Source organism: Rousettus aegyptiacus, unplaced genomic scaffold (genome assembly GCF_014176215.1).
Source record: "Rousettus aegyptiacus isolate mRouAeg1 unplaced genomic scaffold, mRouAeg1.p scaffold_m13_p_8, whole genome shotgun sequence".
NCBI lineage: Eukaryota > Metazoa > Chordata > Mammalia > Chiroptera > Pteropodidae > Rousettus > Rousettus aegyptiacus.
Genome location: NW_023416311.1, coordinates 58,028,911 through 58,054,250, shown reverse-complemented (window position 1 = coordinate 58,054,250; position 25,340 = coordinate 58,028,911). Strand labels below are relative to the sequence as shown.

Genomic DNA, 25,340 nt, shown 5'->3' with positions numbered 1-25,340 from the left:
TCAAGTTGACTGGTTGTGAGGGCTGCTCATGACTACGGTGTAGGAGCTGTTGTATGTGGGCTGACCCCACAGAGCAGAAGTTGCTTCAGCAAAGTTCTGGTACCAGCGGAGTCTTTCCTGTGGTCGTGTTGTTTGTTGAGCTTGTTGGATGGTGCTGTTTTGTGATCTGAAGTTGGTCCCCCGGTGCGTTGAGCCGAGAATCTTATAAGGGGATGGGGGCTCAAAATAATTTTCCCAAGGATCTCTAACAAATATATAGTTATCAGGTAACCTATAAAGGTAGAGTGAGGTACCTTCTCAAAATATGCCAAAATATCTCAATTTGTCAGCCAAGTTCACTTCTAGGTACTAAAAATTTTATGGTTTTTTTTGCATTATTTATTATCATGTGTACTTTATTCATAGAGCAAATATACTTACTGCAAACCAGAGCAAGGGAATAAACATTTGAAAAGAATATGTGTCATTGAACACATGTAGTGGAGCAGATATGATTAAATTTTTTAAAAAAAATAATGCTGTGAATCTAAACAACCAACAAAAGCTAATTTTAGAGGGCTCATCCTTCCCCTTTTCTACCGGGTTTACCTCTATGGTCATCTCACTTCATGACATACCAGAGGCATCATTTCTTCCAGGAAGATGTTTTTAAACTCCAATTCTAGATAATTACCCCATAGCTAGTGGATGGCTCCCCAGTGTTCTTTCAAATCTCTTATTACTATATAATTATTTATTTATGTGATTGTCTTCTCCACTTGACTATCAGCTCTTAAGGAAGTTCACTGGACCAGATGGGTTGTTTCTTTTTTCCTAGACCTGAACATTATTTTTGAAAAACAGATTGCAGTGTAATTAACATATAGTAAAATGCATATAAAGTGTGCAATCTGATAAGTTTTGACATATATATACAGCCATTGAACAATCGCCACAATGAGAGAGTGAACATATCTGTCCTCCTCAAAAGTTTTATCATATAGATAGGTGGATTTAAATAAAGCTTTAGAAGGAAATTCTAGAGAAATTAAATAATTCTCGCCAAAAATGTCAGTCAGTTTGTGGATGTTTATGTAAGTTGTAGCAGCTAGATCAAAAGCACCAGGCTGGACATTGAGCTAGCTTTTTAAGACTCATTTTGGTCTGTTCATAATCTCTCTCTGTACCACATCTATTTAAGAAGTGCTGCCTTGGATTTGATGTCAACCATAGTGAGACTGGAGCTCAGTAAGGGACAATAAAATCCAATCATGTAGTTAATTAATTCTAAGTTGTACATTTTTTGTTCATCTTTTAACTCTCTGAAATGAGGGTGCATCATGTAATCAATAATGTGTCATAGTTTAGCATTTTTCTTTTTATTTGAATCTAAAGTGATGGTAAAACCGAATATTAGTTTTGCCTTGTATTCTACAAAATTTTCTACTTCTCTATAGTTAGGAGATCAGAGATAGAATGACCATTATATTTTTTGTAAATTTATAGTTCTCTGCTAAGCCACTCTTGGTTCCATTTTCTTGGCCAGTCTTCTGAAGTTTGAATTGTGGGGTTGTTGTAGGGTGCAATGACAGTCAGTTGGAAAGACAGGAAAATCGCAGAACCATTGGGTACTAAAATGACCTGATTTACCTATCAATTGTTACTCTCATCAAAAAGAAATTAAAACCACTGATAGTTTATCTTTATTTAGATCATTATCTAATTCTTGTACAGGGAGACACTTTATCATTGCTTTCATGCACTGTCATAAGACATCACATTTTACAGTGCCTCCAAATATTTCAGGTCCTTGGAAATCTTTCTGGAATTTGAGTAGGCCATATGAAAAAAAGAGATCGAAGAGGGTCAAGAACACTGATTTAGCAGTTTTCTTGAAGCAAGTTTCAGTGTTCTGGAGCAATCGAAGAGTTGGCTTGAAAGTGAGATGGATACAGCAAGCCTTTCTTGAATATCCATGTTTTCCTCTTTATAGCCACTCTGACAGACTTATTAGATTTTTTACCTTCGCTTTTTTTTTGTTCCACATTTTTCTTACATCAATAATAGCAATTGATTCTCAATTAATGTAAATGAATATTACTATACAGATAAGTTGAGCTAACATTCACTGAATTTGTTTTTCATTGATTGTACTGGTTTTATTATTCAGATTTATCATGTGCATAAATTAAGTTGTGTTGTTCAGATTTCTTTATACAGTTGTTATAAAATGAATAGTTCCTACACTAAAGTCATTCTCTTACTAACTTTGTTTTTATACTACTTTATAAATATGCTTATGAAGATTATTCCTCTTTCCTATTTTTTAGAAAGGAAGAATTATAAGTAGAAAATTAACAATGAGAAAGATGTGCATTCATTTGCATGAAGTTATTGTTAAGGAGAAAATTATTATATAAGAATTGTAATATTGAGATTACATGTAGTACATAATAATTATGCTATTATACTTTAAATATTCTGTTATTGGTCAGAATTGTCAACTTTTAAGAGTGAGCTTTAAGGAAAAATAGCTAAGGGAAATGGATAGAAAGTAGACCAATAAGAAATCTTACTGGAGAGGTAGTGGTATGGTAGGGACTGATTAACTTTTCACCAAACCATAATTCCTCTTCTTAACCACACAATTAAAGCACATTTCCTTGTTTCCCTTGCACTCAGGTGTAGCCACATGTTGGAAAACTATCTCTTGTCATGTGAATAAAAGTGACAAGCTCCATTTCCATGTTTGGTTTGTCCAGTTCTGACAGACAATGCTCCAACCTCTTCTTCTACCAACTTGGCACAGCTGGGCCCAGTGGCCTTGGAAACCACATGTTAGAGATATGGAGTTACAGAATGGAAGGACTATGACTCTCTGACTTACTACTTAGATGAAAATCCCGTGCTTCTCAAAAAAAAAAAAAAATAGTAAGTTGGACTTTAAATGAGCAAGAAAGAAATTTCTACTGTCTTCGAGCCGTAATACATTTTTGAATTTGTTACTGTAGCTAGTATTACTTTAAATAATAAAACTACAAACTAAGAATTTCTTGATAATCCTTTTTAACTTTTCGGTATGTCATTTCTAACCCCTCAAATCATACATAGCCTTAAAAAGATAATATTATGTATTTTTTATTTATGAAGGTTATTGCAAAGACAATAAGTTTATTTTTGGACATATTGAATTTGGACCTCTGAAATAGCCAAATGACTTCTAAAAATATTTATATACTTACCTAATATGTGTTCATAATTAGGAGTTGGATTAAGAGCCTGCGATTCAAAAGGCAGATCTAGGTTGGAAATAATACTAGAATTTAATGTATCCTTAGAAATAATTTTGTCCAGCCCCATTATCTTATAGATGAGAGAAATTATTTTTCGGGGTCATGTATTCATAAAGTTCTTTATTATTTATATACACTTAATCTCATCTCATTTATTCTTTACAACTTATCTGAGAAATTATCTCCATATTTATAGTTGAGAAGTCCAGTACTTGAAGTCAACATTCTTAAGATTTCCAGCTACTGTGAAGATAATGAACCCTTCAGCAAAGGATTAAAGTGATTTATATACCTAATGACAGATGAAGACATTGCAAGAGCAAGGACAGAGCTTTGGCTGGTTCTGCAAGGTCATTTCCTTCATGGCCTCCTTATCATGGAGACTGAGTGAAATTGCCAAGTAGAGCAAGGGGAAAACAATGGAACTTGTTAACCACTCTTAAGACAAAGTAACCTCATCTCTAATTCATGAGACATACTTAACAGGAGTTCTAGCCTTTATAACTATTTTTTCATTGGTGAAAAGAGTAAGGGGTGTGTCAATCTGTTTGGCTGTTTTAACAAAATACCACAAATTGGGTGGCTGATAAACGACAGAAATTTATTTCTCATAGTTTTGGAGGCTGAGAAGTCCAAAATTAGGAAATTGGCAGATTGAATGTCAGGTGAGGATCTGCTTCCTGGTTCATGGATATGTGTTCTCCCTGTGTCCTTACTGGACATAGTGGAAGGGACAAGGGCATTCTCTGGAGTCCTTTTGTATGAGCACTAATCCCATACACGAGGGCTCCATTTTAATAACCAAAGTACTTCCTAAAGGTCCCACCTCCTACTATCACACTGGTTTTTAAAGTTAGCATATACATTTTGGGATAGATAGGTCAAAGGAGATACAAACATTCAGTCTATAACAGGGTGGAGAGAAGTACAGATGCTTCCTCCTTGAAGAGAATGGAAGACTCAGCTGTAATTCTCTTCTGTCATCCAAGGTCAAGACATAAGGGGAGAGAGGAGTTCTTCCTTTATACAAATGATTCTAATTATAGAATTTAGAACTTAACTTCCATTTCTAGAAAAATGGAATACAGTGTGGCATGTCTTTAGATATAAATATTGAGGGAAAGGAATAACTTCAAAAATTATTATTATAATTGGTAGTCTTAGGTTCTTTCTCGCTGAAGACCTTGAAAATAGGAAAGTCCTCACACCGGCTGAAGGCAAAGGAGTGAGCTAGGGAATCCCTTGAGAATTGTTTCTGCCCAGTGATGCTATGATTACACAATATCGTGTTGAGATTTACAAGTGTAATATAAATATTGTAATTGCTTATTATCTTTGCTATTTTAACTGGCTTCCAGGTTGGGGTGGGGGAAGTGAGGGGGAAATGTACTGTCTGAATAACCTGAAATTTTTAAATTTTTAAAAATTTTCTTTGAACTTTAGAAACTGTTTGAGCATTTATATTTAAAAACTCTCAAACTCATCCAATCATGAACCATTGGCCTTTAAGTGTAAATTAGAATCTGTTTTACCCATAACTAGTACTGATATTTATATTTTTAAAGGATCATATTTAAATTCAGATATGTTGAATAGTCTCCCTAAGGAAAAAAAATACAACATCTCTGAAAAGAAACAGATTAAGGGCATCTTTGAAAATGTGTATCATTCAGCAAGTATTAGTTTACTCGAAGAAGCACCTATGAGCTTCCGAATTTACTGATACTCCACGTGATTGTGGTACAAATCTCTCTGTAATTATACAAGATCATGCTGAGAGAGAGTCTTTATTGAAGGCTCCTAGAAACTTCTCTAGCCTGATTAAATATGTTAAACCTCATTGTGATTTAACTTGTCTAATCTTAGCCATAAGTGAGTGACCATGACATATCAGCAAGTTCTTATATCTTTTGAATCATCAAAGGACATTTGAAATATAGTTTTTCTTGCTATTCCTCCTCCTTTTAGGAAGAAGACAATACATTCCACACCAATTAACCCTAGATAAAGATAAGGTTCATTGCTGGTTCCTTGCATATTTCCCTGTTTTAAAAAAAATTTTTAAAAAATTATAGTTGACATATAATATTATATTGGTTTCAGGTATACAACATAGTGATTCAATATTTATATGCCTTATAAAAATGATCCTCACAATCACAATAAGTCTAGTAACCATCTGTCATCCTACCAAGTGATTACAAAACTATTGACTTGACTATATTCCCTATAGTGTACATTCCATCCCTGTGACTTATTTATTTTCTAAATGGAAGTTTTATTTCCTAATCCCCTTCATCTTTTTTGCCCATAACCCTACACCTTTCCCCTCTGGCAACCACCAGTTTGTTTCCTGTATCTATGAATCTATTTCTGTTTTGTTTGTTTTTTTTTAGATTCCATATATAAGTGAAATCACATGGTATTTGTCTTTCTTTGTCTTACTTTTTTCGTTTAGCATAATAACCTTTAGGTTTACTCCCCACCATTTTTTATCCTAATTTTACAATTATCCTTAAATAGTAAAACTATAATTATATTATGTATAGGTTTAAGACAACCATCAAAATTAATTTGGCTCTATTAGATTCCAAACAGTGATGGCATAATGAAAGGTAAGGGAAATTTTCGAAAAAATTAAAAACACAGCAAAAACTAATAGAGTAACCCCACCCTCTCATCCATGGTTTCACTTTAGTTACTCGCTGTCAACCCCAATCCAAAAAATATTACATTTCTATGACCATTGAAATTGTCTGCTCCTGACATCCAACCATCGACATTGTCATTGCTCAATGACTCAGAATCACCCAAAGCAGATGATATTCTTTCTGATGTATTGTCAGATCAGTAGTAGCTTAAGGCTACATCACAATGCCTCTGTCATTCACCTCACTTCATCTTATGTAGGTATTTTATCATCTCACATCATCACAAGTATAGTACAATAAGATAATTTTAGAGAGAAACCACATTCACATAACTTCTATTATAGTATATTGTTATAATTGTTCTATTTTATTATGAGTTATTGTCAGTTTCTTATTGTGCCTAATTTATGAATTAAATTTTATCAGAAGTATGTATTTATAGGAAAAAACCTAGTATATATAGGGTTCAGTACTATCTGTAGTTTCATGCATCCACTGGGGAGTCTTGGAACATATCTCCTGTGTATAAAAGGAAGACTACTGTATTTTAGTTTTTAAGGCTACAGAATGATACTCTTGCGAAATATATAATGCTAAGATAATGAATTTGAAATGATTTTAAAGGATTTTTCAAATTATTAAAACTATTAAAAATGCAATCAGTTTCAGAGTCTGAAGTACTGCTAAAATTGGTATAATGCCAGAAAAAGCTTGCCTCTTCTAAAAAGTCCTTTTGGTAAGAATTAAGGTTTGAGTAAATGATATGTGGAATCTAAGGAACAAAAAGAATGAACTAATCAAAAACAGACTCACAAATATAAAGGATAGTCTGGTGATGGCCCGAGGGGAGGGGTTTGGGGGGGCTAGAAGAATAGGGTGAAGGGTTAAAAAAGTACAAATTAGTAGTTGATAGATGGTCACGGGGATGGGGAGCATGGCATAGGGAATGCAGTCAGCATTAATGTAATGGCTAAGTGCAGAGCCAGAGGAGAGAAAGCAATCAGGGAAATGTTTCATAAACTATATGTCTAACCAATGTACTGTGTACTTGAAACTAATAATAAAATAAAATTAAAAGAATTAAGTAAGTAAAAAGAAGCATTAAGTTTTTAGTATATAGTCTCAAGCTTTGGTAGGCAAAATTATTATCATATGAGTTAAAAAATTAAAGATTTGGGCTTATTCTTCTCGCTTTTTCCAGAGTTTCAAATTCTCTATGTCTAGTGTGGGGTCCAGGATCCTGTCTCTTGAAAACATAGTAAAGAATCCTCAAATAATCATAATACGGGTGGTCATGGGAGTGCTTGGAATTTATTAAAATTAAATTTCTTGGCAATTTGGATAAATCTCAATATAGTATGGATCAAAAGAATCTAGATTCAAATTAATATGTGGTGTGTTAGTCCCTTTTATAAATTCAAAACAAGCAGAATTTATTTGTGCCTGTTAGAAGCAGGGATAGTAGTTATCTTTGGTGGTGGATTGTGAATATAAAGAGCACAAGGGGACCATCTGGGTGCTGGTAATATTTTGTTTCTTGATAGGTAGGCGCTGGCGATATTGATGTTTTTATTTGTGATTAGTGTAGTTTCTATATATGTTTAACATCAGTTAATTGCCAGAGTGCCTGTAGTCTTATAAGTATCTCAGAACATATTCTTTCTTTCCAGAAACAAGTCAGTCTTTCTAAATAGGTAGGCTACCAACCATTGCTGATGATTATTTAGATTTAATAATGAAGTAAGCTATAAATTTGGAACTTAGGTAATTGTATGACTGTAAAACTAAGTTTATAACAATCCAGTGCTACAGTGCCACTGCTTTATAGACCTAATGTGATTTTTATGTAAAGTTAAATATAGTTTATGTAAAGTTGATTTAAAGATTCCACAAGTATTGAAAATGATACCCTTTTAAGTATATCATTTTATTTTTTCAGGATATATATACATACACACATGCACATATATGTATATGTGTATATATATATATTTTTTTTTCTTAGTTTAAAATATCTTGTGGGTTTTTTTTTGTTGTTGTTGTTTACTGGGGTAATATTGGTTAATACAATTATATAATTTTCAGGTGTACATTATAATTTGATGTCCAGGTTCCTTCAGCTACCATATATTTGATCCCCTTTACCCACTTCACCCTCCTCTTACCCCCTATATTTGACCCTCTTTATCTCATGTATCATCCCCTTATTCACCCGTTCCCTACCCTCTGGTAACGACTAGCCTATTTTCCATGTTTATAAATCTCTGTTTGTCCTGTTCCTATGTTGCTTTTAGGTTTGTATCTTAAATATAAGTGATATCATGTGATTTTCAACTTTTTCTGTCTGGCTTATTTCGCTTAGCTTGATTTTGTTGAGGTCCATCTATGTTGTCACAAATGGTAGCTTGATGTAGTCCTATTCATTTATTTTAGCTTTTTACTTCCCTTGACTTTGAGGTCATGTTTATAAAATCCTCTTTAAGTTCAAGGTCTTTGAGTTTCATTTCTATGTGTTCTATGCATTTTATTGTTTCAGGTCTTATATTCAGGTCCTTAATCCATTTTGAGTTAATTTTGGTGTATGGTGATAGACAACAGTCTAGTTTCATTCTTTTGCACATAGCCTTCCAGTTTTTCCCAGCACCATTTATTGAAGAGTTTTTCCTTTCTCAACTGTACATTTTTGGCTTCTTTGTCAAAAATTATTTGCCCATATAAATATGGGTTTACTTCTGGACTTTTGATTCTGTTCCACTGGTCCGTGTGTCTGTTTTGGTGCCAATACCATGCTGTTTTGATTACTGTCACTTTGTAGTATAATTTGAAGTTGGGCAGAGTATTGCCTCCAGCCTCATTCTTTTTCCTCAGGATGGCTTTGGCAGTTTGGGGTATTTTGTGCTTCCATACGAATCCGATGATTTTTTGTTTTATTCCTTTAAAAAATGCCATTGGGATTTTGATGGGGATTGCTTTAAATCTGTATAATGCTTTAGGTAATAAGGTCATTTAACTATGTTGATTCTTCCAATCCAAGAACATGGAATATCTTTCCATTTCTTTGTATCTGCTTCAATTTCTTTTAATAGGATCTTGTCTTATAGTTTTCATTGTATAGATCCTTCACACGTTTTGTTAAATTTATTCCTAGGTATTTTATTACTCTTGTTGCAATTGCAAAAGGAATTATTTTTCCACTTCTTTTTCTGACACTTCAGTATTAGAGTTTAGGAACGCTATATATTTTTGAACGTTGATTTTGTATCCAGAAACTTTACTGTATTTGCTGATTGTTTCTAATAGTGTTCTTGTGGAGTCTTTAGGATTTTCTATATAGAGAATCATGTCATCTGCAAATAGTGACAGTTTGACATCTTTGTTTTCTATTTGGATGCCTCTTATATCTTTCTCCTGTCTGATTGTACTCCACTAGGACCTCCAATGTTATGTTGAATAAGAGTGGTGATAGTAGATAGCCTTGCCTTGTTCCTGAACTTTTGAGTTTTTCACCATTAATTATAATGTTGGCTGAGGGTTTCTCCTATATGGCCTTTATTATGTTAAGTACTTTCCTTCTATACCTATTTTCTTAAGTGTTTTAATTATAAATGGATGCTGTATCTTGTTGAAAGCTTTTTGTGCATCTATTGATATGATCATATTTTTTTTAAAAAAATTGTGTAGATAGTGTATTACATTAATCGATTTGGGTAAACTGAACCGTCTCTATGCCTCTAGGATGAAGCCCACTTGATCGTGCTGTATAATCTTTTTAATATGTTGCTATATTTGGTTGCTAGTATTTTATTTAGGATTTTTGCTTGTGTTCATGAGAGATACTGGTCTGTAGTTTCCTTTTTTTTTTTTTTTTTTTTTTGCATTATCTTTACCAGGTTTTGGTATCAGAGTAATATTGGCCTCATAAAATGAGTTGGGAAGTATTGCCTCCTCTTCAATTTTTTGAAAGAGTTTGAGGAGAATAGGTATTAAATCTTCTTTGAATGTTTGGTAGAATTCATTGGTGAAGCCATCTGGTCCTGGACTTTTACTTTTTTGTAGGTTTTTGATGATTGTTTCAATTTCTATACTGTTGATCAGTCAATTTAGATTTTCCAGTCCTTCTTGATTCAGTCTAGGAAGGTTGTATTTTAAGTACTGGTCCATTTCTTTTAGGTTATTAAATTTGGTATTATATACTTTTTCATAGTATTCTTGTATGATCCTTTGTATTTCTGTGATGTCAGTTATAATTTCCCCTCTTTCATCCCTGATTTTGTTTATTTGTGTCCTTTCTCTTTTTTCTTTAATGAGTCTAGCCAGGGGATTGGTAATTTTATTAACTTTCTCAAACAACCAGCTCTTTGTTGCATTTATTTTTTTAATGTTTTTTTTTTCATTTGTTTTCAATTTCATTTATTTCTGCTCTAATTTTGATGTCCAGTTGATTTAATGTGTTATTTAAGGCGGCGATTTCCTTATTGATTTTCTGTTTAGATGATCTGTCCATATCTGACAGTGGGATACTTAGGTCCCCTACTACGATAGTGTTTTGGTCTATTTCTCCCTTTAGTTCTGTTAGTAATTGCTTTACATAATTCTGAGCTCCCAGATTGGGAGCATAGATAATAAGTGTTATGTCTTCTTGGTGCATGATTCCCTGTATCATCATGAAATGTCGCTCAGTTTCTTTCTTTACATTTTCTATTTTGAAGCCTATTTCACCTGATATTAGTACTGCTACTCCTGCTTTTCTCTGAATGCTATTTGCTTGAAATATCATTTTCTACCCTTTCACTCTGAATTTTGGAGCTGAGATGTGTCTCCTGGAGGCAGCATATGGTTAGGTTTTGTTTTTTGATCCATTCTGCAACTCTGTCTTTTTACTGGTGAGTTAAGTCCATTTACATTTAGAGTGATTATTGAAATATGAGGTTTTCTTATATTTCTGGTAGCTCAGTTTTTCCATTGCTTCCTTGTCCTTGTGTTTCTGTTTTTGTTTGTTTGTTTGTTTGTTTGTTTGTTTTATTTTGGTTGGTTTTCAAGAGTTTTTCCTCTGGTTATTCTTGTTTTATGTTATATACCCCAGAGTTCTGAATCTTTGGTAATGTGGCTACCATTATGAATATGTAAAGGATAGTCATATATATAGTCATTTATTTTCTCCTGTGTGCCCCTTACCTCCATTTCCCTTAGCGAATCTGGATCTTTGAATCTTCCCCTTTTCAGTCATTTTTATCTCAGTTTGTTCCTATGTATGCCGAATGATCATTACTATCTTGGTATATCAATTCTCTTTTTTATTATTTAAGCTTACAATATCCTGTTCTTAGGAAGAGTTGCACTCTTCTGCTTCTATTTGCCTGATAGTCACTTTACTCCTAAATATATATATATTTTGTCATTTTTGTTTTAGGTGAGCTGACCCCTTTCAGTATTTTCTGTAGTGCAGGCCTCATAGTGGAGAATTCCCTTAATTTTTGTATATTTGGAAAGGTCTTAATTTCTCCTTCATATCTAAAGGAGAGCTTAGCTGGATACATTATTCTAGGCTGATAGTTCCTTTCATTTAATAGTTTAGTTATTTGATTCCATTTCTTTGTGACTTGTAAGGTCTGTGCTGAGAAGTCTGACGATAATCTAGTGGGTTTTCTTGTATAAGTTACCATTTATTTTCTCCCTGGCTGCCTTGAGAATTCTGTCTTTGTCATTGATTTTTGATAATTTTAATACAGTGTGTTTCGGTGAAGGCCTTTTGGGGTTGAGATAATTTAGTGTTCTGTTGATCTCTTGAATTCCAAGCTCTACCTTGTTCCTTAGATTTGGGAAATTCTTGTCAACTATTTGTCTGAAAATGCTTTCTAGTCTCTGCTCCTTTTCCTTGCCTTCAATAATGCCCATGATTCTTATGTTTTCTCTCCTGATGGTATTAGTTAGTTCTTGTATTTCTTTCATTATTTTTCCTTTTTCAGTTTCTTTCTTATTATTTATGATTTATTTCTAGATTTCTGTCTTTGATATCACTGATTCTTTCCTCCATTTGGTCGACTCTATTTCCTAAGCTTGCTATTTCTTTAATTCAACTCTTTCGTTTTTTTTATTTATTTTTATTTATTTTTTATATCTCCAGTTCTATTTGTTTCTTTTTGAGGGTTTGCATCTCCTTGCTCTGCTCATCTGGTTGTTTTTTCAGTTCCTGAAATTGTTGATATGACTCATTTTAGAACTCATTGAGTTTTTTCAAAGGTACCATCCCAAATACTCTGTCATTTAAGTTGCATATTTCTATGTCTGTAAGCTTATTTTCTGGAGATTTTTCTTTCTTTCTGAGATGCCTTGTCATCTTGGTTGTCCATGGTGTTTAATGGACTATTTATCTGCCTGGACATTAATGGAAATATATTCTGCTGTTTTTCCAGAAACAAGATTTATTATATGAAGGTCTCTCTTTAGCCTGCTGTAAAGAAGGCACTTTTCTTTTGGTTTCCAGTAGGTTTTGTCTAAGCCTCTTGGATCCCTGCTTTATATAAAGCCTTAATAATGCCCTTATATAATGCCTTTATTTTCTTGTAGATATTTAATCATGCTTGCTACCCTCAGTTTCAGTCCCTGTCAGTAGCAACCGTTTTGGTAGTGTTTGCTCACGTTTCTCTGGGGCTCTGCAGTGATAAGTATCAGTGGGTATGGGTTGGGACTAGGGGCTGTGGCTCAGCCTCGGTTTTGCAACCGTGGCTGGTAAAAATCAATTGCTGTTTCTCTGCTGTCTTGTCCTGCTTCTCTGCTTGCTGCTCTGATGTCTGGGCCCTGCCACTGGCTTCATGGAACTCACAAAATCCCATAAGTAGGGCTGTTCAGGGAAGTCACCTCACCTTTTCTCCTCCTTCTCCCCCTGTATGGAGCTCTGGCAGCTGCAAGATGCAGCTTCTTTATTTCTCCCAGTCTACCACCTGACACCCAGAGTTCTGACCTGTGGTTGTTTTTATGCACAGATCCCACACTCAGAAATGCTGGTGTGCCGTTTGCGTGTTTATTGTTGAGTTTTAGATGTTCAGCTTATTGTTTTTTCAAGAGGAGAGATCTGGGGATTGTTTTTTCAAGAGGAGAGATCTGTTTCTCACTCTTGGTCACTCCACGTAATTAAAAAGAGACACAATCCAGGCGAAGAAATGTCCCCACCCCAGTGAAGCACCTCCTTCCAAGCTCCCCAGAGCCACCCCAAACAAATGTGAGGGGTGGGGGACAGAAAGGGGAAGCGGTACAGGTACAGGAAGAGGAGCCACACTGTATGTAGCACAGTTGCTACTACCATTAGGCTGAGTAGCGGCTGAGCCCCACAGGTGCTGGGAAGGGAGGGCAGAGAGCCTTCAGGGTGAAAGTATTAAATAGAAAAATTTTGATCCAATATGAGAATGTTTTTTTTTCAAAATTAGAAACATCAGTGTAAAGAATAATTTCAGTGTGGCGATAAGTACCTCACTGCTGGAAATACTAAGATATTATTTAGATTACTAGCAGTAAACAGTGTTGTGGAAGGAATTATAATTTAATTAGTTGCTGAACTCTATGACATATAATGTTCCTTCCAATTCTTAGATCCTCTGATTCCATGAGGAACAGTAGAGATGTAGTTATAACTTAATAAAAAATTACAGTCACCTACCCCTGCAGAAACAACAATAGCAACAACAACAACAGCAACAACAACCTGACTAAACCACTTAAGACAGGAGTCAGGTTGATCTATAATTTAAGATTGTTGTGAATAATGCTCTTCATGGTAGACTATAAAAGATAAAGAGAGAGTAAACAATGACAAGGTATATATTTCTGATTGCAATGTCACATTTGGAAGACAGTTTACTCAACTATACTGTAAACATGAATGGTTTAATATATTTATAATAAATAAAAATCTTTCCTCAAATACAGTATGTACTCAGAATGGGCTTTGATAAATCTCTTATTTCAATTTACCAGAATTATTAGCACAAATGATTTAGTGGTAATAAAAAATTTTAAAGGAGCCATATAAACTAATTTAAGATTCAGATTGGTTGACATAAAATTTTTCCACAGGAATTCATTAGGGATGGTTATTTTTACATTATTCTGATTGTACAGCATATATTCATTTACTGTTGCATTCAAAGTGTTGTATCTGCTAAAAATATTATGCTAGTAGGGGTTTTGTATTGAAGTTGTGTTAAACTCAGTCTTTGCTATGAGGAAGGCATGAAATAACTGTGATTATAAAGGCAGTCAGTGGTAAAATGTGGGGAAAATTTCAATTAAGAGGAATCAATGAAATTGATAGTAAATTTTTTACTAATTGATTTGATTTGACAGAGAGTATTTGTAAATAAAGCTTACAGAAATCAAGAAGACTTATGACTAAGATAATTTTTGTCCTTATTCCTTCTCTCACATAATATTTGAGTTATTAGAATAAATACCAGGGACCAGGGCTAATCCTAGAAATATTGAGAAATGGGTCATAATTAGTTAAATTCCACACCCCTCCCCTACACTTTTCTAGGGATTTAGAGTCTAATGTCCTAACTACCTACTGTGTATATAAGCCATACTTGTCTTTTATGTTTTGAACACATATCCCCAATTAAAGCTTACCTGTGGTTTCACTTCCTTAGAAACCTTCTCTCTGAAATTAACTGAGTTGATAAATTAGCTCATGTGAAGATACTAAGAGGCTTCCAAGTACCATTTCTGGTTGTGTGTTAAATTCTAAAGTAGATTTTGCTTTTATTGGCTCGTATACTTTTAGATTTACAGGGGAGGTCATCTAATTTGAAATACTAATTTTATAGGTGAGAAAATTGAGAGCAGGGAATTTAAGTCAACCTAATTGATCTGATTTTCTTGCCAATGTTCAAACCAGTTAGTAGTCATAGACATGCAAACCTCTTTCACTATAAGATGATACTTTATAGCCATAATAGAGGGCATTATTTAAAAGTACAAGATAATCTGTTGCTGAATGGAATATGAGGATATATATATAGTCAGGTATCATACTGATGGAAATTTATATTGTTACAGATGTCTTGAAAGTAATCTGACAGCTATTAAAAGTAAAAATACACATACCTTTAATATAGTAATCCCTATTTATAGTGATCTAGCCCATAAAAATGAAAGCTTCAGTATGTAGGGATCTATTAGCTAGCTATTTTTTGTAGCATTAATAGTCACAAAAATTTAGTAACAAGTTGAACGCTTTTCATAGGGAAATGGTTAAATGAATTAGTTAATCCAACAAATATTCATTAAGTGTGTCAAGAACGCTTTAGATACTTGAAATACATTAATGGACAAAACAGTTGAAGATGGAGTTTACATTATAGCATGAGAGAAAAATTAACCAACATAATAAATAAATCATAGTATGATATAAATATGTATATAGTATGATCAGATGAGGTGATGGTGATGCAGATTGACATTTTAAATAGCATGTCATGATGACATTTGAGCAAAGAATAGAAAGAAATTATCAGAAGAATATTCCAGACAGATCAAGTAGAGCAAATGCCCTGATGAAGAAACATCTTTGATGTTTTTGTGCATGGAAGTGCTATGAACTAGGAGAAGAGTAGACGATATATCAAGCATTATAGTAGCAAATGACACCACCCATGAGACTGAGTGATGTCACCACCAATAGAGAAGATCTGGAGAACTGAGTCCTAGGACTACATCCTGGAATACTCATATATTAAGAATTTTAGGAGAAGTGTAGGTGCCAGCAAAGGAGACAATAGTAGGAGCAGCCAATGAGATAGGCAGGAAAACCAAACCAAGTGATGAAGAAAGACAACTTGGGAAAAAAAGTGAAGATATCAAGGAGAAGTAATTGATAAACAGGATTAAAAGCCGCGGATAGGTTAAGATGAGACAGAGAATTGATTACTGATGTAATCGTGGAGAGGTCATTGGTAACCTAGATAAGAACAAATTTAGAGGAGCTATAGGGGGAAAGCAGGATTGGAAAGCATGACTTAGTGTTTCTTAGTCTACTTGAGGTACTATAACCAAATATAAACTGGGTTGTTTAAGCAACATTTATTTCTCAAAGTTCTGGAAGTTGGAATTCTGAGATAGGGTGCCAGCAGGTTAGGATTCTTGATGAAGACCCTCTTTCTGGTTTACAAACAGCCAGCTTGTTGTGTCCTTACAATGCAGCAAGCAAAATTTCTACTCTCTGACCTCTAGTTATAAGGGCACTAATCCCATTTATAAGGGCTTTACTCTCATGACATAATTACATCCTAAAGGCCCCACATCCAGATACCATTGCATTGGGATTATGGTTTCAACATGAATTTTAGGGGGACATCAACATTCAGCTCATTGCATCCTGTCCTACTCCCCCATTCCTCATTCATGTCCTTCTCAATGCCTAATGCATTTATTTCATCCCAACAGCTCCAAAAGTTTTAACTCATTTCAGCATCAATTCTAAAGCCTAAATCCAAAGTCTCAGTTAAATATCATCCAAATCAATTTGAATGAGATTTGAGGTATAATTCATCCTGAGGCAAATTGTTCTTCAGCCGTGAACCTATGAAATCAAACACACTATGCATTTCCAAAATGGTGGCACAGGCACAGGATAAACCATTCTATTCCAGAAAGGAGAAATAAGGAAGGAAGGGGTGATGGGTGCTGAGCAAGTCCAAAAACTAGCAAGGCAAGCTCTAAGAAATGTTGTTTCAAGAATAATCTCCTTTCGCTGGATGCTTTGCCATCCAGACACACTAGGGTGGCTGTTCTACCTTTTGGACCCCCTGGGATGTAAGTTCTTACTAAGCAGCTCTGCCAAGTAGCGGTCCCTAGACCTCTGCTGGTTGGCCCTGCCCCATGACTTTGGGTGTCTCTGTCCCCACAGCTTTGGGAAGAGGTCATCTGTCTTGTTGAAAGTAAAGTCATGGTCTCCTGTTTTGAAACTGATGGGCAGCTCTGATCTTGGAATCGCCTTCAGGGTCATCCTTTGTCTTGCAGTGTAGTGTATATTTGTAGTCAAAGAGCTCTATGATTCTGTCCTGTAAAATACAGGAAATCCGACAATGTTTCTCCTTTTCTTCCTATCTCCTTCCCATTCAGTTCAATTAAATATATTAAGAGATCTATATTTACTGACTTACAGAGATGTGCAAGGTACAGATGAGTGAAAACATACTTGTTTGGAGCAATGTGTATTTCAGTATAAACAGTGAAACCCAAAATCAAAACTCCTGGGATCATATGTATGCTTGTATGTGTACGTATGTATTTATGTATGTCTGTGAACAAGGAGAAATGTATGAAAGTTACCACACTGAGCTATTAAGGCTAGTCACTCATTATAAGAGGGAATGAGGGAATTAGTGGATGACATAGGCGTTGAGAGGGGATGTTCTTTAGCTTTGTTGTTAAACATTTTTGTATTTTATCAATTTGCTTACTTCCAAAGAGCATGTATTAGAGTTGAAATTTGAAATTTATTTAAAGAAATAAAATATGATTAAGCCAAAGAATTTAGCAATTATCACAGATTTGAGAAATTATTTTATAATCTGGGTAAAGGAATTGCATCATGTAATTGAGAATTTACAATAAAATTGGATACCAACAACATGATTCTTTATATTTTAAAATATTTTTTTATTTTTTAATTATAGTTGACATAATATTTTATTACTTTCAGGTATATAACATTGTGGTTAGACATTTATATACCTTATGAAGTGATCATCCTAATAAATCTAGTACCCACACGTAATCTGACACCACACGTAATTATTATAATATTATTGGCTATATTCCCTATGCTATAGTTTACATCCCCATGGCTATTCTGTAACTACCAATTTGTACTTCTTAATTTCTTCCCCCTTTTCATCTTTTCCCCCAACCTCCCTCTTATGTGGCAACCACCAAAATGTTCTCTGTGAGTTCATTTCTGTTTTGTTTGTTAATTTATTTTGTTATTAAATTTCACATATAAATGAAATCATATGGCATTTGTCTTTCTCTGTGCGATTTACTCCAATCAGCATAATATACTCCAATCTGTGTTGTTGCAAATAGCAAGATTTCATTTTTTTTTTATGGCTAAGTAATATTCCACTGTGTATATGTACACTTCTTCTTTATCCATTCATCCACTGATGGACAACCAAGTTGCCTCCATATCTTGGCTATTGTAAAAAATGCTGCAATGAATGTGTGGATGTACATGTCTCTTTGAAGTAGCGTTTTGGGTTTCTTCACATAAATACCCATAAGTAGAGTTACTGGGTCTTTCTTTGTCTCTTGTCTAGCCTTTGTTTTAGGCTATTTTGTTTAGTATAATGGTTGTTACTCCAGATTTTTTTAAATTTCCATTTTCATGAATATTTTATATATAAATATATATTTTCCCTTTACTTTTTTGGTTTATGTATATGTCTTTCAATCTAAAGTGAGTATCTTGTAGGCAGCGTGTATAAGGATCTTATTTGTTTTATCCACTCGGCCCCCCTATGTCTTTTGGATTGGAGCATTTAATCTCTATATTTGAAGTAATTGTTGATAGATATATAATTATTGCCATTTTATTAGTAGTATTTTTTATTTATTTTCTTCTTCTTAAAGAAGTCCCTGTAACATTTTCTGTGATCCTGGTTGGATGTTGATGAACTCTTTTACCTTATTCTTGCCTGGGAAGCTCTTTATCTGTCCTTTGATTCTAAATTATAGCTTTGCTTGGGTAGAGTAATCTTGGTTGTAGGTCCTTGCTTTTCATCACTTTGAATATTTTGTGCCAAGCCCTTCTGGTTTACAAAGTTTCTGTTGAGAAATCAGCTGACAGTCTTATGGAAGCTTCCTTGTAAGTAACTAGCTATCTTTATATTACTGCTTTTAAGATTCTCTCTTTGTCTTCAGCCTTTGGCATTTCAATTATGATGTGTCTTGGTATAGGCCTCTTTGAGTTCATCTTGTCTGGAATTCTCTGTGCTTCCTGGGACTGTATGTTTCCTTGCTTCACCAAGTTAGGAAATTTTTCATTCTTATTTTTTCAAATTGGTTTTCAATTCTTTGTGCTCTCTCTTCTTTTTCTGGCACCCCTCTGATGCAAATGTTATTCTGCTTGATGTTGTCGTAGAGATTCTGAGTTAAACTACCTCATTTAAATTTTTTTCTTTCTGCTGCTATGATTGAGTGTCTTCAGCTACCTTATCTTCTATATTGGTGATCTGATCCTCTGCTGCATGTAATTTGTTGATTCCCTCTAATGTATTCTTCATTTATGTTATTGCATTCTTTATTTCTGACTGTTTTTTTTTTTTTTTTTTTGGTTCTTATGTCCTTTTTTATTTTTCCTCTCTCTCCGTTGATGTTCTCATTGAGATCATTGAGCATCCTTAAAACTACCAGTGTTTTGAACTTCACATCGGGTAGATTGCTTATCTCCATTTTGTTGAGTTCTTTTTTTTTTTTTTTTTGGAGCTTTGTTCTGTCCTTTCATTTGGGACATTTGTCTTTCTATTTTGGCCTCCTCCTTGTGTTTGTTTCTATGTATTAGGTCAAGCTACTATGTTTCCCAGTCTTGGTAGAATGGCTTTATGTAGTAGGTGTCCTGTGGGGCCCAGTCTCCCTGGTTACCTGAGCTAGATGCTCCAGGTTTGCGTCCCTTGTCTGAGCGGTGTGTATCCTGTTGTAGTTGAGCCTTGGTTGTCGTTTGCATATCATGAGAGTGATTGACCCTCAGGCTGATTGGTTATGAGGACTGTCTGTGGCTGCAGTGGAGGAGCTGTTGTGCAGGGGCTGACCCTATGGAACAGGATTTGCTTTAGCAGGGGTCTGGAGCCTGTAGAGTTTGTCATTTGGTTGTTTTATTTTTGCAGGTGGTTGGGTGGTGTTCTGGTGTGGTCAGACACTGACTACCATGTATGGTGATTCTGGGGCCACTAGGGAGGGAACCTGTTGCAGGCCAAAGTGAGCCACTACCTCGAACCACTTGATATGAGCTACAGAGTGATCTGCATATGGTTGGCCCTTGGGCTAGGTTTAGAGATGCCTTGGAGAGGCTAAGGTGAAAAATGAAGCTGGCTGCAGCTAGTACTAACTTGTAGCTGTTTACCAAGAGTTATGAGGCACGTGGAGCCCAGATACTGCTTGTTTGGGGTTTGTGAACATGTGACAGATTTTAGGAATAGTCTGTAGCATGAGCCAAGAGAAGTGGTGTGTATGAAAAGCCACTGGAAGCAGCTTGGGTAGGTAGGTTTGAATGGGCAGGTTCTTGGGGAATCATCAGTGTAGGGTAAACTGTTAGTCAGGTTGATGGAGACTCAGATCTGGCTCCCGCCTATATGTGCAAGTAGATGGGGAAGAGGACTCAACAAAGGGCAATGACTTCTGGCAACATTTCTGTTTGGGATAAAACTACTTCTTCTTCCCTCTTCCTGAAGCTAGACAATTCACTTCTCCCTATATGTTCCTGGCACCTTTTGAGCTGCTGTCCTAGCACTGGAGATCAGTGCTAGTGAGTCCGTAAGTGACTAAGTTTATATGCAGGCCCTTTAAGAGGACCTTTTGGACTCTAGCAGCCCCTGTTTCACATAGCCACAATCTTTGCTGGTTTTCACAGCCAGAAGTTGTAGGGACTTTTCTTTCTGGCACTGGATCCCTAGGATAAGCATCCTGGTATGGGGCTGGAACCCCTTGCTCCTCATGGGGTGGAGGGCTCTGCAGATGAGATATTCCTCCTGATTTTTAACTGCCACATGTAAGTGTGGAGCCAGCCTGTTATGTACCTCTGTCTCTCCTCTCAGTTTTCATGTGCTTTCTCCTGTGTGTCCTTAGTTATAGGACTTCTGTTCATCTAGACTTTAGCTGATTCTCAATATGGTGGTTCTTCAGTTTAGTTGTGATTTTGATGTGGTTGTGAGAGGAGGCAAGCTCAGCCATCTTGACTGGAAACCTACTTTTTCCCACAAAGTATATTAGAAGTTCAAATAGAAAACCCAATAGTTTTATATTTGTAAATATAAAACTTGAATTGGCACAGAAAAAAATGAATACATCTTAATTTTCTCTGTGCGGGAGCCTAAGGGGCTATACTGCCCTCTGATCTGTCCTGACAGTGTTCATATTAAGATCTCACAAAGAGAAATCCACCAACATCAAATATTCAAGTACAATTGTAGATCTCTTGTCTATGGGCTTCGGGTATTGAACTACCACAAAATTATTCATAAAAAGAACCATTTTAAAATAACTTTCTTAAATCTACCTATTATTTAGGCGTATGTTGCCTTTCTGTTCCCCTTCCTGAGTTCTAACTTGGAAAAAGACCTTTGTTGATATACCTGTCCAGAACAAAAAGAGTGTAGTGAATGTATCATTTGCCCAACCTGGACGGAGTCACCCATTTACATGGTTGTGCAACGATTAGGATGTAGAGGCTGTCAAATATAAGTGTCTCTAGGGGACTGACAGGCAAATGAGTCACAAAGATAGTTTAAGAAAATAGTCCAATGGGTGTTTGTCATCCTGAATTATGTGCACATGCTCCATCAAAATTTATTTTACAACACTATGAAAACAAAATAAAATATAGACTGGGCTAAAAATGTTCTATCTTTTGTATTAATGGGACCATATGATATTTTTAACATGACACTATTGACATTTTGGGTGATCAGTTCCTCCTTGTAAAGGACTGTCCTATACATTTAAAGATGATTATCATTGTTTGATCCTCAGCCCCCTGCAACTAATTGTGTATAGCATCAAACCTTCACCCCTGAATGTTACAGCAACCACTTCTGTTCACATTTTAGTATGTCTGTTAGGGGGGCAGTTTCACCCTCGGTTATCAGTCCAATGTTAGGGTTAGGAATAGTGTTATTTCATACTAAGGTGTGTTGTTTCACCTACACCAAACTCAAAAGTTGAACAAGTAATTTAATTTTGTCTTTGCTATCGAGATCTGTGACACGCAATAAAACTTTGCCTTATCTTTCAATAGATAACTCTTACATGGGCAAAAGTCCTTTAAAAAACACCTTAGCCAGATATTAATTAGATTTGTATATTTCTTATATGTATGAAAATATTCCAACAGTTCCTTAAAGGTTGATGGGCTTTCCTCTCACTTAGGCACTCAAAAAGACTTACTGATTAATTTTTTAAAAAGCTAATGAATAAAAGAACTGTTTAAGGCAAAGGAAGTGAACTAAATCTATGACCTTTCTGGCACAGGCTTTATCCCCATCAATAGAGTTTCACATTTATGAGACTATTATAAATAATAAATAACAATGGGTGACAAACCCAGAGGGAGAAAAAAGCAGGAGGTGAGGCATTCTATAGTTTTGCCATGCATTATCTTCAGCACATTTGTTGCATTGTGGTTTTTTGAGGACTAGGCTTCCAAAGTGTTGCTTGCTAATGGATGCTAACTAGAAAGTGAGAAATCTCCCTGTCATTTACTGTGGTCATAGAAGGAAAAGATATTTGTCGAATGGTTAGGCACATATCCAGTAGTCAGCTGGCCGCCTAATGCAGGATTTATCGGAAGAAGCTGAAACTTTCCAGTGGATAAAACTTGGTTTTAAGCATGTGTTGATATTATTTCTAAATTAAAAAGTAGGCGTCAGAAAAAGGTATCTTCGGGATGAGGAAAGAGCATGGACTTTGGATTTGGCAAAGACCTGAATTTAAGTACCAGTTCTGTTATACATTTACCTTGAGAAAGATAATATTTCCAAGCCAGGTTTTTTTCATATATAAAGTATGGACAGTAATAGCTCTTCCCTTAAAGGATTCTTCTGTGAATCAATGGGGGTAATGTCTGCGGAATGCTCAGTTCCTTCCAGCCTTTCTTCTCTTCGTTGTCTCTTTTCCTTCCCTTTCCTTTTTTTCCCTTCAATTTTTCTTCTTTTCTTCCAAATGCTGCATGTTAAAATTGACTATAATGCATTGTTGTATTTCCATCCAAGTAACAAAGGTAATAGTGAAACTAGAAATAATTTCCCGCATCAGCGTATATCGTTTTTTTTTTTTTCCTTTAGTAATATAAAAATAAATACACAGTAGAGTGGCTTAGTTTGTAGCAATAGCAACATGTTTTCAATTCTTAGGAATTTCTCACTAGATCAACTTAATTTCTTGCATTAGTTTCTTCATATTGTTGTTCATATTAATATAATAAATCTCTTCTGAGCAGCTTGTTCAGACACATATGTAATAATTGTTGGCAAATAATGATTTAATGGAATGAGTATTAAAAGAAGTGGAAAGGAAACTTTTTGAGCCTGCTATCCAAATGTTTTGCATGAAAAAATTTTACTGCTTGTACTTTGCCAAGGAGATCCATCGGATATCTTAATATTCTAAGTATTCATAGTATATTATTACCTTTCTATTTTTATTACTGATTTTTGAAGTTTTGGAATCAAAGTTTTAGCTCTGATTCCTTTAGGTCACATTAAATATTGTCAGGCCCTTGTTGTGCTATGGGGAGTATAAGACTAATGGTGAATTACAAGTATCTACAAGGCAATGAAATTCTGGTAGAGGAAATTTCAAATCTGCTTCCTCCTATAAAGCAAATGACAAATATTTGCACATTTTATATATACATTTTTATACTTTGTAATGATGAGTCAACTTATTCTCAATAATAATAAATTTTTACACACTTATCAAGAACAAGTGAGTAGTATTGAAAGATTTAAGTGTCAAGAGAAAGTAATTTGTAAAGGAAAAGGGAAAATCATAGAAAATTACCAATTTATGAATATAAATATGTACTAGGAAGCTCTTTTTTACTTGGAAAAACTGAAGGTAGGAAAGAATCGATTATTTAAATGCATTCTATATAATGATCTTTAAATATTCTGTGTGCTGTTTATTTTAGATAGAAATCATATTTTATATGAAAATATTAATCTAGTTTTATTCTGTAACTTCAGATTGATATTTTACATATTTGAGTTTGATATATATGTATTTTTTGCTTTAATTGGTATCATGCATTTCATTCCTACTCTCTCTGTCTTTATTCATTCAGAATTGGAAGATATAGCATTATGTAATACTGTATTTTAAACCAGGTATTTATATCATAAGTAATAGTACTTTCTGAAATTGTGTGCCTTTAAAAAATAAAATGGATTATACATATACTCGCTCTCTTTTGGGAAATATACTTAATATTTAATACAAAATATTTGATGCTGAAATTTGGGAAACTTTTTGGAATCAACTTTGCTTGGAATGGAGAGAAGATATTTTAGTAATTGGAACAAAGGAAATTTTATTCATTTCTAGCAATAAGTTATACCTGTGACAGCATGCTTGCTGCCCCATATCAGGCAAAGGGTGCCATTCGTGAATAAGTCATGCCCTGTTCATGTTTCTTTTTCATGTAATGCATGCCAGTTTTATAGAAAGATCAAGTAATGTGCCTCTTTCTTTTAAGAACATACAATATGGAAAGGTCATGCTCCAAAACTAGGTGGTGTATATATCAGTATAATGACATTTTTTTTTCAAGCTCTTTCCCATGCCATGAAAGCAACATTCAATTTGTTTTACGATAACTGCTTTGTTTTTTTAAAATAGACTTTATTATTTAGAGCAGTTTCAAGTTCACAGGAAAATTGAGAGGAAAGTACAGAAATCTCTATAAATTTCCCTATATCCTTGGATTCTATATGTGCGTAGACTTCCCCTTTATCAACATCCCCCACCAGAGTGAACCTACCATTGATGAACCTACACTGACACATCATGAGCACCTAAAGACTGTAGTTTACACTCATTTTTTTTTTCAATAAAAAGAAAACTTGTACTGAGGCCCCAAGGCCAAGGGGTTTTAGCAGGAGGCTGCCCTGTTTGCCGAGGAGGTGGTGGAAGGCCTTAATTGACCTTTTTTTGAGGTGTAGTTTGTCAGTGTGGCCACACTATTGTTTGCTCTAGTTGGCAGCATGGGGATGCAGGCAGGCATAACACTTGCGGCATATCATCTTGTCTCAGTTGTACTTCTGGGCCAGCCGGTGGAGAGAGGACTTGATGACACTGTCCCGCAGCTGAAGAACCAAGTGCAGTGTGGACTCTTTCTGGATATTATAGTCTGAGAGAGTGTGGCCATCCTCCAGCTGTTTACCCACAAAAATTAGATGCTACTGGTTAGGTGGGATGCCCTCTTTGTCTTGGATTTTAGCTTTGGCATTCTCTGTGGTGTCGGTGGGCTTAATCTTTAGTGAGATGGCTTTGCCAGTCAGAGTATTCACAGAAATTTACATCTCTCTGCTGGGGAAGCCGCTTGGCTGCCTTGTTGAGGAAAAAGTGTAAACTTTTTTTTTTTTAAGTCAATATAGCATTTTCTTAGATCCCCAGGTGCATGTAACAGAATTCTGATGTTCACCTGTGT

At 35.0% G+C, this 25,340-nt stretch overlaps 1 pseudogene; it reads right to left on the bottom strand.

The window, feature by feature from the left end:
* Positions 1-25,212, bottom strand: LOC107510978 (annotated as a pseudogene).
* Between the last annotated feature and the right edge of the window lie 128 nt (positions 25,213-25,340).